Raw genomic sequence first — 17,021 nt, 5'->3', positions numbered from 1 at the left:
ACACTGTGGCGCCTTGGCAACCAAACGGTTAAACATGCAAATAGGCCTCCCGGCCAGAAGAAAATTAGTGTGCTGGGGGGGCTTTCCCTCTAAAGTGAGGTGACAGTGGAGAGTGAGAGTGAGAGTGAGAGTGAGAGTGAGGAGTGATGAGAGAGAGAGAGAGAGAGAAAGAGAGAATGAGAGAGAGAGAGAGAGAGAGAGAGAGAGAAAGAGAGAGAGAGAGAGATGAGGAGAGAGATGAGAGAGAGAGAGAGAAGAGAGAGAGAGAGAGAGAGGAGAGGAGAGAGAGAGAGAGAGAGAGAGAGAGAGAGAGAAGAGAGAGAGAGAGAAAGAGAGAGCAGAGAGGAGAGAGAGAGAGAGAGAGAAAGAGAGAAAGAGAGACAGAAAGAGAAAGAGAGAAAGTCGAGAGAGAGAGAGAGAGAGAAGACGGGAGGAGAGAGAGAGAGAGAGAGACAAGAGAGAACGAAGACGAGAGAGAGAGAGAGAGTAAAAGAGACAGAACGAGATAAAGAGGGAGCCAGAGTCACAGTGTGAGTCTCTAAACAGTTCCATAATAAACCTCATCACAAACTCAGAAGCCTGTATTAGTGTGCCTGCCCACTCTTACTCTGCCTCCCCTGAGGGCCTTTGAGTAGGACTCCACTAAAACACCGTTAGGGAAATTGACTTTATCATCCTAGGACAGAATGAACTCGCACTATAAACTTGTGCACACACTATAGCCAATCATAGGCCCACAAGACCCACCATATCAACAGGTTAGCCTTATATTTTCACCCACTTAGGTAGTGCTGTAGCTGGTTGTATAGGCGCTAGTAGGAGAGTGTAATCTTGTTGTAACAGAGAGAGCTAGCAAGTGAACATAGTGTTCTTCAGAGCAAATATAGGAGACAGTGTGTGGTACTGGTCCCTAGAAATTAAAAATGACAGCCTACTTTTTTTTTTAATATGACTAACAAAAGTGCATAGTAACAAAGGAATAATAGAGATGATCCACTTGCTTCTCTCTTCACTTCAGCCTTTGGCCTAAACGTTTCCTTTTAAAAATATCTTAAGTTACCTAGAAGATCAACCTATTGATGTCGACTCTTCCTTAAAAAATACTTCCTTCACAGCAAAGGTGTGTTGTGTCTTTGTTGTTGCATAATGTCCCTAAGAATAGGTATTGGCCTTGTGTTGTGAGGTGGATAATACCAGCCAGTATTACAAACACTACTCACCCTTTCCCAGTTCCCAACCATAGCCTAACCAGAGACCAAACCTACTGCCTGGTTAATGGAATTATAGAATTTAGTCTGTGCAGGAGGTGGGGAAGAGATTAGGCCCTTTAATTAGGCCTATGGCTATGGGCCAATTTAAAGTCATTGCATTGGAGCATGAGAAAGAGGTAGAAGAGAGAGAGAAGAGAGATGAGTGTTATATGAGAGGAGAGAGAAGATAGAGAGAGGGGAGGTAGAGAGCGTGTAGTTGATAAATGAAAGGGGGGCACCACTGCACGGCCGATGCTTCCTGAACCAATTAAAAAGAGCAACAAGCCTTAATGGATCCTTCACAGGGTTGGAGAGGGAAGGTAAGGATGTGCTGGTGCTAACCTCTTGTCCCGGGAGAGGCTAATACATCAGAAGTGACAACTTCAGTGGGCTAAACAGGGCTTTACAGGTCCTCCGTCCTCACTCTCTGACCTGGTCCACTTTTGACCTGTGCTGTCACAAGCCTTGGCTGGCCACACAGCTTCTAGCAGAGTACACATGGGCAGCAGGGCCTTAGTGAGAGTGCTAGTAGCTAGCAATATATGCGATTTAACTGGCTGTATTCACATAGGGTTGACCCAAACCATACTGTCTTGGCTCTGATACCAACATTTCTTATTCTATTGTGGATGTGGTAACCAGGCAAATGGCCAGCCCAGTACAAGCTCGGATTAAGTTGGCTCAGTGTGAAAAGGTACTGGTTGCCTGTATCTGGATGGAAGAGCGGATGTGGAGAAGTGATGGTGGCAGAAGTACGGACATGTTACAGAGTTAAGTCTAATACCATAGCCTAATTAGGCTAATGTTCTGCAAGAGCATGTGTAGTAGCCTAGGGCCTACAGATTAGGAAGGGGGATAACTACAGGGAATTATCCATTCTGTATGAGAAATCAGTATCAACTTAAAGTTGTATGTGATTTAAAAGAATTCTTAGTGTTCTTATTCCATTGTGGTGAATGATAATCAACGAGGGGCTAGGCTCTATGGAAATAATGGAATGACGTGGAAGGTGTGTTCCACGATGCCCGCTAGCGAAGTGGAACTGACCTTCAAACAGAGTTGGCAATTATTCTTGAGAACGCAAAGGCCCCTCTTGTGATTATCTCTTTTATTACCATGGCTATAATTTAAACACATTTGCCGCTCGAAATGGTTTCATGTTCCGTGAATGTTGTTCCAACATCTCTACTGAAGTAGCTAGCAAGTTACTAGATAGCTAACAGTAAGTTGCTGTGGTAACAAACAAAACACACTTGTTTAGTTTAGCTAACCAAACCATCAGTCCTAGCTTGCCATTATGAAAATATAATTCAACAATGCCAATAAAGTTTTCAATTCAAGTTTTGCTTTAAAAAACAGCTCAAACATAGAACATGTAAGAATGAACTATAGCCATTGAGTTCTACCACGCTAATATAAGGAATTATACAACGGGTGGGTCTAATCCTGAATGCTGATTGGTTAAAACCGCATTCCATTCGGTGTCTATTCCACAAGTTAAAATGCCTAATTACTCTGTTCCATCTGACTGCGCAATTCACTGTCTCATCAACCTAGCCAAGCAATTTATAAACTTGATCTCCACTATGAAAAGCATCTAGACATTCTCACATTTCTTTTAGACTAACATTTAGTTTTCAACAGTGGAGATTTGTATAAACCTTGCTGTCTGTCTGTCTCTCCGACATTTGCAACATTGCTTCAATATTCAAATTCAATCTCCAGCTGTCCAATAGTAATGAACGTGTTGGGAGTCGGGACGAGACAGACAGACAGGCAGTGTTTTTCAGCCAGTCGAAATCATGAGGCAGCTGGCATAATTTTATGGATATATACAAAGAAAAGTAAATTTAAAATTTTTTAAAAGTTAAGCTAGTTCGCAGTCTTTCCAGATTCCATTTTAAGTGATTGTGTTAGATGTGTTGTTGGCTTGCTCCTCTGAACAACAGTTTCCTGACAAGTGAGCACATTTTCTATGCCAGGCAAAATCATGCCTCATTAGCTCATTGTTATGGATGTGTTCAAATAAATGTCAATAGAAAACAGCGTAAACAAATGAATATGCAGCTACTTCGTTGTTATTCTGGCTGCACTTTTTGACGTGACTGTAAATTAGCCTTAGTTGGATAACTAGCAAGCTATGGATAAGAACTTTACCAGCCATTATGGCAATGGAACATTTAGAACGAACGACTGGGTCACGTCCATACTGTAGATACAGAACTAAAAGACTGAACGACTGGGTCACGTCCATACTGTAGATACAGAACAAAAAGACTGAACGACTGAGTCGCGTCTCTGGCAACCGAACCGATAGAACAAACGACCAGCCGGCTTGGGTAGCAACCCTAGATTTGTGTCGGGACTATATCTTGTGGAAGGATGAAATAGTATGAATAAATTCATTAAAATGTTTTTAATGAAAATATGTCAATCATTATTTGAATATGTTGGTAACTCGTTGTATAAAAGTGATACTGCCCTCAAAGCCGGTGTTTAGAGGATATATTGGCTTGGTCTCGGGCCTGACAACACCAGTGCCAATATATCCTCCAAACACCGGCTTCTCGGCATTATCACTTAAATAAAACTCACACTCTAGAATGCCCTTCAAGCCAATCAGAAACAAGTATTCAACAATGCCATGGTATAAACATGAATTACATTTTGGGTTGGCGCCCCCCCTTGGGTTTGTGGCCGGGCGGAGATCTTTGTGGGCTATACTCGGCCTTGTCTCAGGATGGTAAGTTGGTGGTTGAAGATATCCCTCTAGTGGTATGGGGGCTGTCTTTGGCAAAATGTTGTGGGGTTATATCCTTCCTGTTGGCCCTGTCCGGGGGTATCATCGGATGGGGCCACAGTGTCTCCTGACCCTCCTGTCTCAGCCTCCAGTATTTATGCTGCAGTAGTTTATGTGTCGGGGGGCTAGGGTCAGTTTGTTATATCTGGAGTACTTCTCCTGTCTTATCCGGTGTCCTGTGTGAATTTAAGTATGCTCTCTTTTAATTCTCTCTTTCTTTCTCTCTCTCGGAAGACTGAGCCCTAGGACCATGCCTCAGGACTACCTGGCATGATAACTCCTTGCTGTCCCAGCCCACCTGGCCGTGCTGCTGCTCCAGTTTCAACTGTTCTGCCTGCGCTATGGAACCCTGACCTGTTCACCGGACATGCTACCTGTCCCAGACCTGCTGTTTTCAACTCTCTAGAGACTGCAGGAAGCGGTAGAGATACTCTCAATGATCGGCTATGAAAAGCCAACTGACATTTACTCCTGAGGTGCTGACCTGTTGCACCCTCGACAACTACTGTGATTATTATTATTTGACCATGCTGGTCATTTATGAACATTTGAACATCTTGGCCATGTTCTGTTATAACCTCCACCGGCACAGCCAGAAGAGGACTGGCCACCCCTCATAGCCTGGTTCCTCGCTAGGTTTCTTCCTAGGTTTTGGCCTTTCTAGGGAGTTTTTCCTAGCCACCGTGCTTCTACACCTGCATTGCTTGCTGTTTGTGGTTTTAGGCTGGGTTTCTGTACAGCACTTTGAGATATCAGCTGATGTAAGAAGGGCTATATAAATACATTTGATTTGGAATAACATTAGGTTCCCAGTCCAAAGTTACATATTATACTGTATAATCCTAGGCCTCATTTCCTCAGAAATGCACTTACACTACTAGGTGGTATAATGGTATTAAACTCTGTATATCTATACACAGGAGAACTATAGCTTCAACCAAGTACACACTCCTAGTACGCTAGGCTGTGTGTGTGGGCCTCCCTCTCTGGTCTGTTGGAGATATTTATAGTTATTACCCAGAAAGCTCTAAGGCCCAGGCCAAGACACACACACACGCTGGCACATGCACACACACACACAGCTTGGCATGTTAATTCCTTGCAAATGCAGCGATTAGCAATTCACATAGGTTATGATATCATTAGCCGTACCTGCCATGGCAGAGAGAGAGGGCTGCACCATCACACCCATTACACATCCTCAAATAGCTCCCAATGAAGAAGCTTTACTAACAGCCACCTATTAGCTTTCCATTAGTCATTCAGCTAACGGACACCTTCATTTCATTAAGAGAGGCATGCGATGGCCATTTGCATCTGTGAGAGGGATAGTGATAGGAGTGGTTCATGGATGGACTGGGACTGGGGAGGGTAAGGTAGTTTGGGCCTGGTCGTTAGGGATTCTATAGGATAGCAGAGTGGTGACAGACGGGAGAGGGCAGTCTGGGGTCATTGAAGATGATGCTGTATCTGTCATTAGCACTGTATGGGGAAGGTCTGAGAGAGTCTCTATGATACACCGCAAGTTAGGCGCTAAGCACCCAATGATACAGGCAAACTAATGTTCCCCTTGTTGTGTAGTGACACACCCAAAACCTTAAGGTTTTTAGGCCACTCCAGACAAATAAGCTGGATGGTTATTACATTATCCTAGCAAGCATTACAATGGCCAGACATTCAAGGTCATTGCAGAATAACTTTTCAATATAGCCATCAAAACAACCTGCCAATGAGCAGCCTACTTACTGGGGAGCAGGGATGGAGGGAGGGGATTCCAACAACAGTGGTTCCCTTAGGGCTTAGACCAGCGATTCTCAACAAATTTGCGTTGGGGGAGGTTTTGAATGGGTCGCGCGCAGGATGTCTGAGTAAAAAATGAAATAATAGTGAAAAAGATTGTCCAGTCTGAACTTAACCAACTTAAACCAGGTAGAAAGTGTGTAGAAATTATAATGAACTTAATGAACAAATTTTCTTCAATCACAGTATTTCAATATAGAGCTATTAGCAGCGGTATTTGGGTCTCAAACCAGTGAGTTTATTAACATTCTTCAACATTCTGTTTTCAACATGTTTATTAAGATTCTGTCCATTTAATTAATTATTGACAATGAAAGATGTAGGAATGTTGTTTCCTTTTCATATAATTGATACATTTACTATCAATATAGCATTAAAAATTGTTTCCCATATTGTATTTTGGATATTCTTTTTCACGATGCGAATATTGGTTCGTAACTGAGACAACCTGGTTCAATTTGGTTCCTGAGGCAAAACCAGCTGTGAACAACTGGCTTAGACCATCTCATCTTTACTGCTTGTTCAGAGACAGAGAGAGACAGAGACAGAGACAGAGACAGAGACAGAGACAGCGAGAGAGAGAGAGAGAGCGAGCGAGAGAGAGAGAGAGCGGTGCAGTCAAGCAGATTTAAGAGGGCATTTTAAGGCTGGCATAGGCAGGTCTGTGTGTGTGTGTGTGTGTGTGTGTGTGTGGGTGTGTGTGTGTGTGTGGTGTTGTGTGTGTGTATGTGTGTGTAGTGTGTGTGTGTGTGTGTGTGTGCGTGCGTACGAAAAATGAGAGAGAAACTGAGAGCCAATTCATCTAGAGAGGATTTCTCCTCCACAATCACTAGATGTAACAGTGTAACCACAGCCCCATCATCTGTCAGCCTGACCGACAGGTTCATTTCACAGCTCCCAGCAGACTGCATGGCCCTCTATGATGGACTGAGCTGATTCAGGTGATTCCCCCACAATTGTCAAATATATGGTCATAGGCACCCCCAAGACTCAATGTATAATTGGAACTATGAGCTTCAGAGCGCAGAGCCAGGGTGGAGGTCCCTATGGGTCTGCAACGTTAGGCACAGGTGGTTGGTGGCACCATAAATGGGGAGTACGGGCTCGTGGTTCCATAGGGACCATTGGCTCCCTTCCAGCCATTATTATGAGCCGTCCTCCCCTCAGCAGCCTCCACTGGCGTTTGGCTATGATGGAGTAAAGAGGTGTAGGTGGGGGAAACAGCAGGGGGCTCACATCACTGTTAGACCTTTACAGTTCCTTCATTATTGAAGCTCTGGAAAGAGAGAGTATAGCTGCTGGCTAGGAGATACACACGCGCACGCACACACACAAGTGCATACTGAGACAGCTGTGCATGCATACACATGAGTGTTGTGCACGCACACACAGATCATAAGCAAATTTACACACAAAAGCACAAACACACACAGACACAAACACACACGTCACAAACAGTGAGAGAGAAAGGCTGGGTTTAACTTCCTCCTCCAGATCAGGACAGAGCAGAGGGAGACAGGGGCCTGTGCGACGGGATGGCTGTGTGGGGGGCGAGGAGGAGACAGGGAGGATGAAAACCATCCCAGAAACACAGGCAGGGGCACGAGAGGGAAAGGATTTTCAAATTGGCTCTATCCCATAATTTAGACAAAAAGGATTTTCACAAATTTCTAAATGTAGGCCTATTCCTTGCTTGAGAACTGAACCAGCATTACCTGGAGGTAATATACAAAATAGTATGATTTATGCATGCAAATTAGCAATTGGTGGGTTCATTGCCAGGCTATAGTTCTCCATAATAAGAGGTTAAATCAGGAGAAGGCAGGTTGTTAGCAGCAAAAAAGCAGACATCAGTGCTGCAACTGGGCGATTGCACCCCAACGTAGGCAGAACATATTTTTGCTATCTCAGATTGTTCTGGCAATTCTCACATATAAACTTTATTGGGAAGAAGGATGTTTGACATGCTTTTTACATTTGTATCACAATTTCAAAAAATTTAAATCATGATGAAAGTGGACATTTTAGGACCCCTTTGAAGACCTATACATGACTCCTGTAAAACCTTATGATCCTTGAACCGTACATGATACAGACAACATATTGGTTCATTATACTCCTTATAGAGGCTCTAACAAATGGAGAATGTCTAGATTCTGAAATACACATTTTCACATTAATTAATTCAATATAAAAAAACATGCATATGAATATCTCAAAAATACCCTTAACAAGTACATGACATTTCCAGTGGGTTCTCTGCTAATTCTGAAGTTGTGATACATTTTATGAGCACCGCCAACACAGTGAATGGGAAAATGGATTGAAAGGGCTGTGATTGGTTAATGACCTATAATGTACATTTCTACGTATAAAATGGATCATATCTACAAAAGTACCAGAGAACTCCCTCTGGAAATGTGACGTTTTTGACAAGTACATTGTTCTAAACAAAATGTTTTAAAAAATAAGCAAAATCAAAAAGGGTACTTTTGAGATATTTATATTAATATTTTTATGTTGAATAAATGAATGTGAATTATTTTTTTCAGAATCTAGGGGCGGCAGGTTGCCTAGTGGATAGAGCGTTGGGACAGTTACCGAAAGGTTGCTGGATTGAATCCCCAAGCTGACAAGGTAAAAATCTCTCCTTCTGCCCCTGAACAAGGCAGTTCCCCGGTAGGCCGTCCTTGTACATAAGAATTTGTTCTTAACTGACTTGCCTAGTTAAATAAAGGTTACACACATACTCCATATTTGAGATATTTATATTAATATTTTAATGTTGACTAAATGAATGTAAACATTTGTATTTCAGAATCTAGACATACTCCATATTTTAGAGCCCACTATAAGAAGTATAATGACACCAAGATGTTGTCTGTATCATGTACAGTTCACAGATCATAGGGTCTTACAGGAGACATGTATAGGTCTAAAAAGGGCCTAAAATTCCCAATTTTCAAGAAAATGGTTTGTGGTACAAATGTTACAGACATGTCCTACATCCTTCCTCCCAATTAAGTTTCTATGTGAGAATTGACAGAACAATCAGATCGTTGAAGAAAAAAATCTGCCTAAGCTGGCTTGGAATCACCCAACTATGACCACACACATTCAACTGAGGACAACAGACAGACGTGTAGTTCTGTTGTGAGCAGGAATGTTAACAAAGTCTTTATAAATCAAATGAATGATCCACGTTACAACACTAACCATTTCATACTGACAACTCAGCAGACAGGACAGTCTTGAGACGAGGGCATACAAAATAACAGCAGCTTTGTGGCAGTATAGCGAAAGCAACCATGTGATTCAACATTCCACAGAGATTGATTTAATTTATATGAAGGCCAAATGCCACAGACCAATAGGCCAGTGAAAACATTGAAACCTGTAGCCTAGTAATTGCACTGAGCAGCAGCGGATTGAGTTATATAGGAAGGAATACACAGGATTCTTCCAACATATTCACCTCAGTCATCCAAGCAGGATGTATGCCTACAACATTCTGAGAGAAAAGAGCAACCCTCCATTTTGTACTTTGAAATGTTAAAACATTAACTTAATGGCGGCAGCAGTCTCTGTAAACATGAGTCATAGTGCGCATAGTTAGTGACAGTAGGCCAACTGCATGTGTTGTAGACTAGAGGTATAAAACTAAACTTTATCCAAGGCAGACAGAAGATAGCATTAGCCTACATTTTGTCCCTTTCCACAGAGTCAGTGTAATGTTGTGAAATAAAGTGTTTCTCTGTGTAAACAAACCCTTGAATCAGGGCCCAGCGCCATGGAAACCAGTGGACATACCCGGCTAGGAACCAGCAGCTACCTGACAAACCTGTCTGATCGCTTTTGGACTCCTGTGTGAAAAATCACAAACTAACTATCACACACACACAGTAACAAACACACCAGGCAACTGTCATCTTCATGGAATAGCTAACACAAACACAAACCAACAAGTGTTCCTTAGACATAAAGGCAAAAGAGGCACACTGTATGAAGTATAGCCGACACAAAGCACAATTAGCCAGAATATCCGACCTGCTTACTTACAGCTGCACTAGGGTCGGACAGCMCSACCGTATAGATCAGRACACCGTGGAGCCRGCTTGGAAAAYGTACYTCAATCCAGGGATGAGAAATTAGTTGTAMTCYGAATTGTGCTATTATCCCAACTGTTACAAGATTGAATAACTGCTACTTTCCCGGAACGCTTCCCTTTCCTCCTCATGCTACGTAGCAGAAGCCACGTGCGTTGAACAACAAAGGATAGTCAGCCTACGTTGTCGCGCTGTGATAATGTCAAAATAAAAGTTGTGTGGGGAATGGCTTTGTATATGTCAAACTCTCCCAAAACTATGTCTGTACAATAATTCATTGGTAATCCATTATTATAATGAATTGGTAATAATTTATTGGTAAGCCATTGTTATAATGAATTGGTAATAATGAATTGATAATTGGTAATGTCAATGTTGTCAAGGGTGCATTAACAAAGGCAAAATTGTTGGAACAAAGAAATAAACTATTGAAAGACAAACACAACAACTTTCTAGTGTGTGGCTGTTTATTGCCTTTGTTAATCCACCCTTGACAACAATGACATGGATTACCAATTAATTATTGTACATCAGACAAGCATCCATAGTTTTGGTCAAGTTTGACCTATGGTCCTTTCAAGACAACTTGGAACTCTAGAAAGATGCCCAGTTGGATGACCATTCAAAAAACATTTCTGAGTTCACAGTTGTCTTGAACGCAGTGAATTCTGAAATGTCCGAGTTTCCAGTGTTTTTGAACGTGGCAATATACTAAACCATTCCCCACCCGCAACTTTTATTTTGACATTTCCACAGCGCGATGACGTAGTCTGCAGCCCGATTGGCTCCGTGCCATTTCAAATTGACTGATGTGGCTTCTGCTACCTAGCATGGGGACGAAAAGGGCAGCTTTCCAGAAAAAGTAGCAGTCGTTCAAACTTTCTGGTGTAACAGTTGGGTTAATGGGACAATTTGGAGTGCAATGCATTTCTCATCCCTATATTGAGGTAGGTTTTCTGAGCCATATCTCGTGCTAGCTCCCCGGTGTCTTGATCTACACAGTCATGCTGTCCGACCCTAGCGCAGCTGTAAGCAAGCGGGCCGGTTCTGCTGACTAAAAGCATAATGTCATGATCCACAGTCCAAATGCCTTTCCCCTATTCCCCTTGCCCTATTTAGTGCTGAACTAAGTCTAACAATGACAGCCACTGAAAGTCTCATTAGAGTCCCTGTAGAGTAGACTGTGTAAATCTGTTCTCCACTTTCTCTCCCCAGAGACAGACTATGCTAGGCAGGCTAGCGTTCAGCAGGCTGCCTGGTGGTTGAGCTGAGTTCATTCCTGTCAGCCAGTGAAAGGTTAACCTGACTGCAGCTCAAGGAAGAGGTCACGTTGGGTTGTGTCACCCCTCCCATTCCTCTCACACAAAACCTCATGTTAGCACTGAACCCGCTGGCTATCGCACGCTCCTCTCCAAACCCCTAGCCAGCCAACAAAGTCAAAGCTATTTAATCCCCTGTGAGCGGGGGAGAGAGAGAAAAAATGCAGAATAAAAGAGAATGGGTTTTTATTCAGACCTACTGTGCAGTTTGGGGCTGGCAAGGCTCCCACATGCTCCTCACAGTCTAGGCTAAATCCAAGTACAATTCTCTCACCCCTCCCTCTACTAACTAGCCACCCATTTCCTCCTCTAGTGTCCCCCCACAGCCCGCCCCTTCCGTCCACAGCCAAAACCACCCCGCTTTAAATAGAGCCGACTTCCTGTTCACCTTTGACCCCTCACTAGATCCCACCCACTCCTGGCAGGCCTCCACTACTAGCAGGCAGATGAGGCCGGGTGACTGGAGGAACAGAGAGAGGCAGTCATAAAGAGTGATAGGCAGTCAGAATGAGCTAGGGAGAGAGAGAGACAGGCTATGTGCACACTGCCCACAAAATGAGGTAGAAACTGAGCTGCACTTCCTAACCTCCTGCCAAATGTATGACCATATTAGAGACACATTTTCCCTCAGATTACACGGACCTAAAAATTATTTGAAAACAAATACATTTTTGATAAACTCCCATATCTATTGGGTGAAATACCACAGTTTGCAATCACAGCAGCAAGATTTGTGACCTGTTGCCACAAGAAAAGGGCAACCAGTGAAGAATAAACACTATTGTAACTATAACCTATATTTATGTTTATTTATTTTCCCTTTTGTATTACAACACTGTATTAGGAGATAATATGACATTTAAAATGTATTTTTTCTTTTGGAACTTTTGGAGTGTAATGTTTACTGTCAATTTGTTATTGTTTATTTCACTTTTGATTATTATCTATTTCACTTGCTTTGGCAATGTAAACATATGTTTCCCATGCCAATAAAGCCCCTTAAATTGAACATTGAATTGACAGATCGAGAGAGACTGATAGACCTACAGACCAGAGAGAGAGAGCCAACTGCAGCCAGAGAAACAGCCAATCATATCTCAGCCTCATGGAGGGCAGGTTTCCCGTGGCAGGGACCCCTCCCCCTCCGGAGAGTAGAGCAGTGACTTGGTGTCAGGTTTCAAGGCTGACTGCAGCACTCTCTGCCTGGCTGACTGGCTGGCTGGCTGGCTGGCTGGGAGTTACATAAACATCACCAGGAAGGTCAGGAAGCAACAAAGACAGCAATTCAGTGGGGGCCCACAGCCACAGACACCCTCGGCTGAGTCGGCCTCACACACGCCCCCCCCCCCCCCCCACCACTCTAGTTTCAACGCCCCCAGAGGCCAGAGGAGGGGGTGAGGGGAGAGGAGTCACAGAATAAACCTAAACCACTGATGCACTGAGTCAGACAGGAGGCACCTGCTGTACAGCACAGCAGCTCATCATCATGTTTAGCTTTTTTCCCTCACACTACACAGCTGATTCAAATAATCAACGCTTGATGATGACTTGGTTATTTGAATCAGCTGTGTAGTGCTAGGGCAAAAACCAAAACATGCACCCGGGCGGTGCCCAGGACCAAGTTTGGGAAACCCTGGTCTATAAAATTGTCTCTACTTAGAAAAATACTGAATCAGGTTATTACTACCCTAAAGGGTTGTGCCTGTCCCATCGATAACCCTATGGCAGTGTGCTGTACATAGGCCCACTGAGGACATCTTCGAACAGACCAAGCGAAGACTAATTCAAATTGCCTTGGTATGACCATATCCAAACAGGCCCGTTCATGCTCAGCTCCAACACCCTTTATCATACTGCTGTCTTCACAATGACTGGGAACAAAGGCCCTCTGTCTAGAAGTCAGTCTCTCTGTGTGACTAACAGTGAACAGAACCAGCCCATGTCACAGCCAAGCACTAGCTCCTGAGGACTAGGCCTACAACTGGTTGGAGACTAGGGATGGGTGGTATACCATATTTTACTATATACCGGTATTGATGCACGGAACGGTTTGGGTTTTTACTTTACCTTGTAAAGCTATATATTATTGTTTGGTTTGTTAAATGTGTTACGCCACTCCGCCACGTGTAATAATGGCAGTTTACTCCGTTTGCTACTTGAGTCATCTCTCTCCCTCTCTCCCTCCACACACACCAAGCCCCGCATCTTGTCACTCAAGCAGAACAGTTTTTGCACTACCACAAGTCACAACAACCACTTGCAGTGACAGTCTGCATATATCTTACTGTCTGCAAACAGCTAGTTTGTCTTTTCTTAGCAAGTTGTGGCTAAAATAAATTATGTTAGCCGCTAATACTATTCGCTAGTTAGTTGGCTAGCTAGCCAGCTAAATGTACTTAGTCAGAGCAAACGTAGCTAGAAAGCTAGCTAATACAGCCTGATACCAGTGCTGGTGTAGGCCTACATCAGCATGTTGTTTGTGCAACGGTATATTCTAAATCAGAGAAGAATTGGTAAATCATAAATATTTTAGCTACATCAAAGCTACAGTAAGAGAAAACATTTAATGTAACATTAATTAGGGTCCACTAGGAAACACTGACCAACACTTTGGTTCCTCCCCTGTCACAATAACCACTCCCTGGCTTTTTCATTTGTTGTTATGTCAAACAACACTGTTTTCAAAGTGCCCACTACATTCCAACTTTTGGTTGAAATTTCATTGAACAGTATAAAACAATCATAACAGACAAAGCTCTATTAAAAACACTTAAAATGTATGTGTTTCCACCCTAGGGTCATGCACTAGTCATAAAGCATGTTTAGAACTAAATTATTCAAAAACCTCAAATATCGTCAAAAATGTTTAACATATTGTGATATGATATTTTGGCCATATTGCCCAGCCCTACTTTATAGTACTGGGGTGAAAAAACATATTATTCATTAATAGTGACAATGTGCATGGCAAAACATTTGCTTGCTATCTCGGCAAGAGGACCAGAGCAGCATTGATCATGGCTGGGGCTCAAGAACAAGACAGAATCCATCCAGCTCTCCATCATTAAAGACAGACGGAAGTCCTAATTAGCCACATGCAGTGCAGGCTAGGGACAGACACAGTGCTTCATTTGTCAATCGGGAGGTGCCGGAACAAAATGTGAGCGCGAGAGGGTGGTGATCTAGGGACCTCTGAGGTACCGGAACGCATTACAGAAAGAAGAAAATCACTGTTATAGTAAAGCATTGCATGCATATCATCACATTTGCGTAGTGGCATAGAGCAGTAGAGTAAAGGCACTTACAGAAGAAGTTGCACACATGGAGAACATGTTTAGTGGCCTAGGGTCTGGGAAAAAATTGGCATTTCATGCAATTCTACATCATTTTACATGTCCGGAGATTTTGGCAGAATCTTTTTAATGCCGCATTCAAAACATGGGAACTCGGGACTGGGAAATCTCTGACTTCCGACTTCAGTGTGTTCAAGACAACTGGGAACTCTGGGAAAAAACAAGCTCCGAATGGGAAAATTTGATTTGAACGGTCATCCAACTCGGAATTCCAAGTTGGGAACTCTGGCCTCTTTCTAGGGCTCCGACTTTCCGACCTGAAAATCACTGGCGTCATGATTTGACTTAGTTTTTTCCCCAGAGTTCCCAGTTGTCATGAAAGCACCATAATACCACACAAATGACGGAAATGACAGGCTACTTTGACACTGACAAACTGAGATCAATAAAAATGACCATGTCTTGAATCCATCAATAGTCCAGGCCTAGGTGTGTGGAGACACATATTGTAGGTTACAATATGAAGAGGAAATGATAGTCCTAAAAAAAATCACTGGCGCACCGAATGATGCGCAGCTCACTGGCTGGTGATGGCCGATGCGCTCGTGCCAAAAGCCTCTCTCTCTTGATTTACTTTGTAAACAATAAGTCTATTTGGAAGTTGATTCAATATTTTGGTAGCCTACAGCAGAACAATTGGAGTCTTCTCTTTTCAGCAGTAGCCATTTGCTTTCCAATCTGTGTTTTCCAGCGATTCTATTTGAAGTATTGCAAAAGGCATTTTTTTGTCTGCATGCTGTTTATTAACTGACAGATTTCCCGCGCATTCCCAACTGTAGGCTATGCCTTGTTATTGGGCTACATTTCACAGCTAGGCACATTGTTTTTAAAGACGCTGATGTTCCTCTGTGGCTAAATGATATGCTTTCTCATGGTGTACTAGGCTATTCTGAATTATTTCATTTCTTTCTGAACAGACAGCATTAACTCTATAACTTTGGCAAATGTATTTCAATTGATATGGGGTGCTGCAGCTCCTCCAGAACCCTTCGCGCGGCTATGATTCTATAAGGAAATAAATGATGAAGTGCAACACTGGAGAAATCAGCGTTGCAGGCTCATTCATGTCTATCAGAGCAGAGAGGCAGAGAGATCATAGAAAGTGAATCTCGTTCCAGTTCTGTGAGAGACAGAACCGGCACCTCTCCTTTTTGGACTGTTTCGTTGGGTTTATGGTTTGCAAATTAAGCGCTGGACAAACACAGGGCCATGGGGTGAGACAGGGCCAGACACAGGACCAGGGAGTGAGACAGGGCCAGAGACGGGACCAGGGAGTGAGACAGGGCCAGAGACAGGGAGTGAGACAGTGCCAGAGACAGGACCAGGGGGTGAGACAGGGCCAGAGACAGGAACAGAGACAGGACCAGAGACAGGACCAGGGAGTGAGACAGGGCAGAGACAGGACCAGGGAGTGAGACAGGGCCAGAGACAGGACCAGGGGGTGAGACAGGGCCAGGAACAGAGACAGAGACAGGACCAGGGGNGACAGAGACAGGACCAGGGGGTGAGACAGGGCCAGAGACAGGACCAGGGGGTGAGACAGGACCAAAGACAGGCAGTGAGACAGGGCCAGAGACAGGCAGTGAGACAGGGCCAGAGATAGGGAGTGAGACAGGACCAGAGACAGGACCAAGGGGTGAGACAGGACCAAAGACAGGCAGTGAGACAGGAGCAGAGACAGGCAGTGAGACAGGACTAGGGGGTGAGACAGGGCTAGAGACAGGCGTGAGACAGGGCCAGAGACAGGCAGTGAGACAGGACTAGGGGGTGAAACAGGGCCAGAGACAGGCAGTGAGACAGGGCCAGAGACAGCCAGTGAGACAGGGCCAGAGACAGGCAGTGAGACAGGACTAGGGGGTGAGACAGGGCCAGAGACAGGCAGTGAGACAGGGCCAGAGACAGGCAGTGAGACAGGACTAGGGGATGAGACAGGGCCAGAGACAGGCAGTGAGACAGGACTAGGGGATGAGACAGGGCTAGAGACAGGCAGTGAGACTAGGACAGGGGGGTGGGCACCACTCTATCCCCTGATGCCCTGCCTGTTCAGCAAACACACTATCTGTTGGCTCTTCACACACCAGTGGACATGAATAGAGCAGTCTACCCATAAGCATCAACACAAGGGTGGATGTTGACACAGACTGTAGGGAAGCTGGGCCCGTTTGCTGGTGTTCCATGTCCCATTTCAATTAGCGGATGGACAAATTGGACAAATTGGCTGCTGGGTCAAAACACCAGTCTCTGCTTGAGTATTTCTACTTGCACATCGTCATCTGCAGATCTTATCACTCCAGTGTTAATGCTAAATTGTAATTATTTCGCCTCTATGGCCTATTTATTGCCTTACCTCCCTAATCTTACTACATTTGCACACACTGTATATAGATTTTTCT

This window comes from Salvelinus sp. IW2-2015, unplaced genomic scaffold (assembly GCF_002910315.2).
Source record: "Salvelinus sp. IW2-2015 unplaced genomic scaffold, ASM291031v2 Un_scaffold2114, whole genome shotgun sequence".
NCBI lineage: Eukaryota > Metazoa > Chordata > Actinopteri > Salmoniformes > Salmonidae > Salvelinus > Salvelinus sp. IW2-2015.
This window is presented reverse-complemented; position numbering follows the sequence as displayed.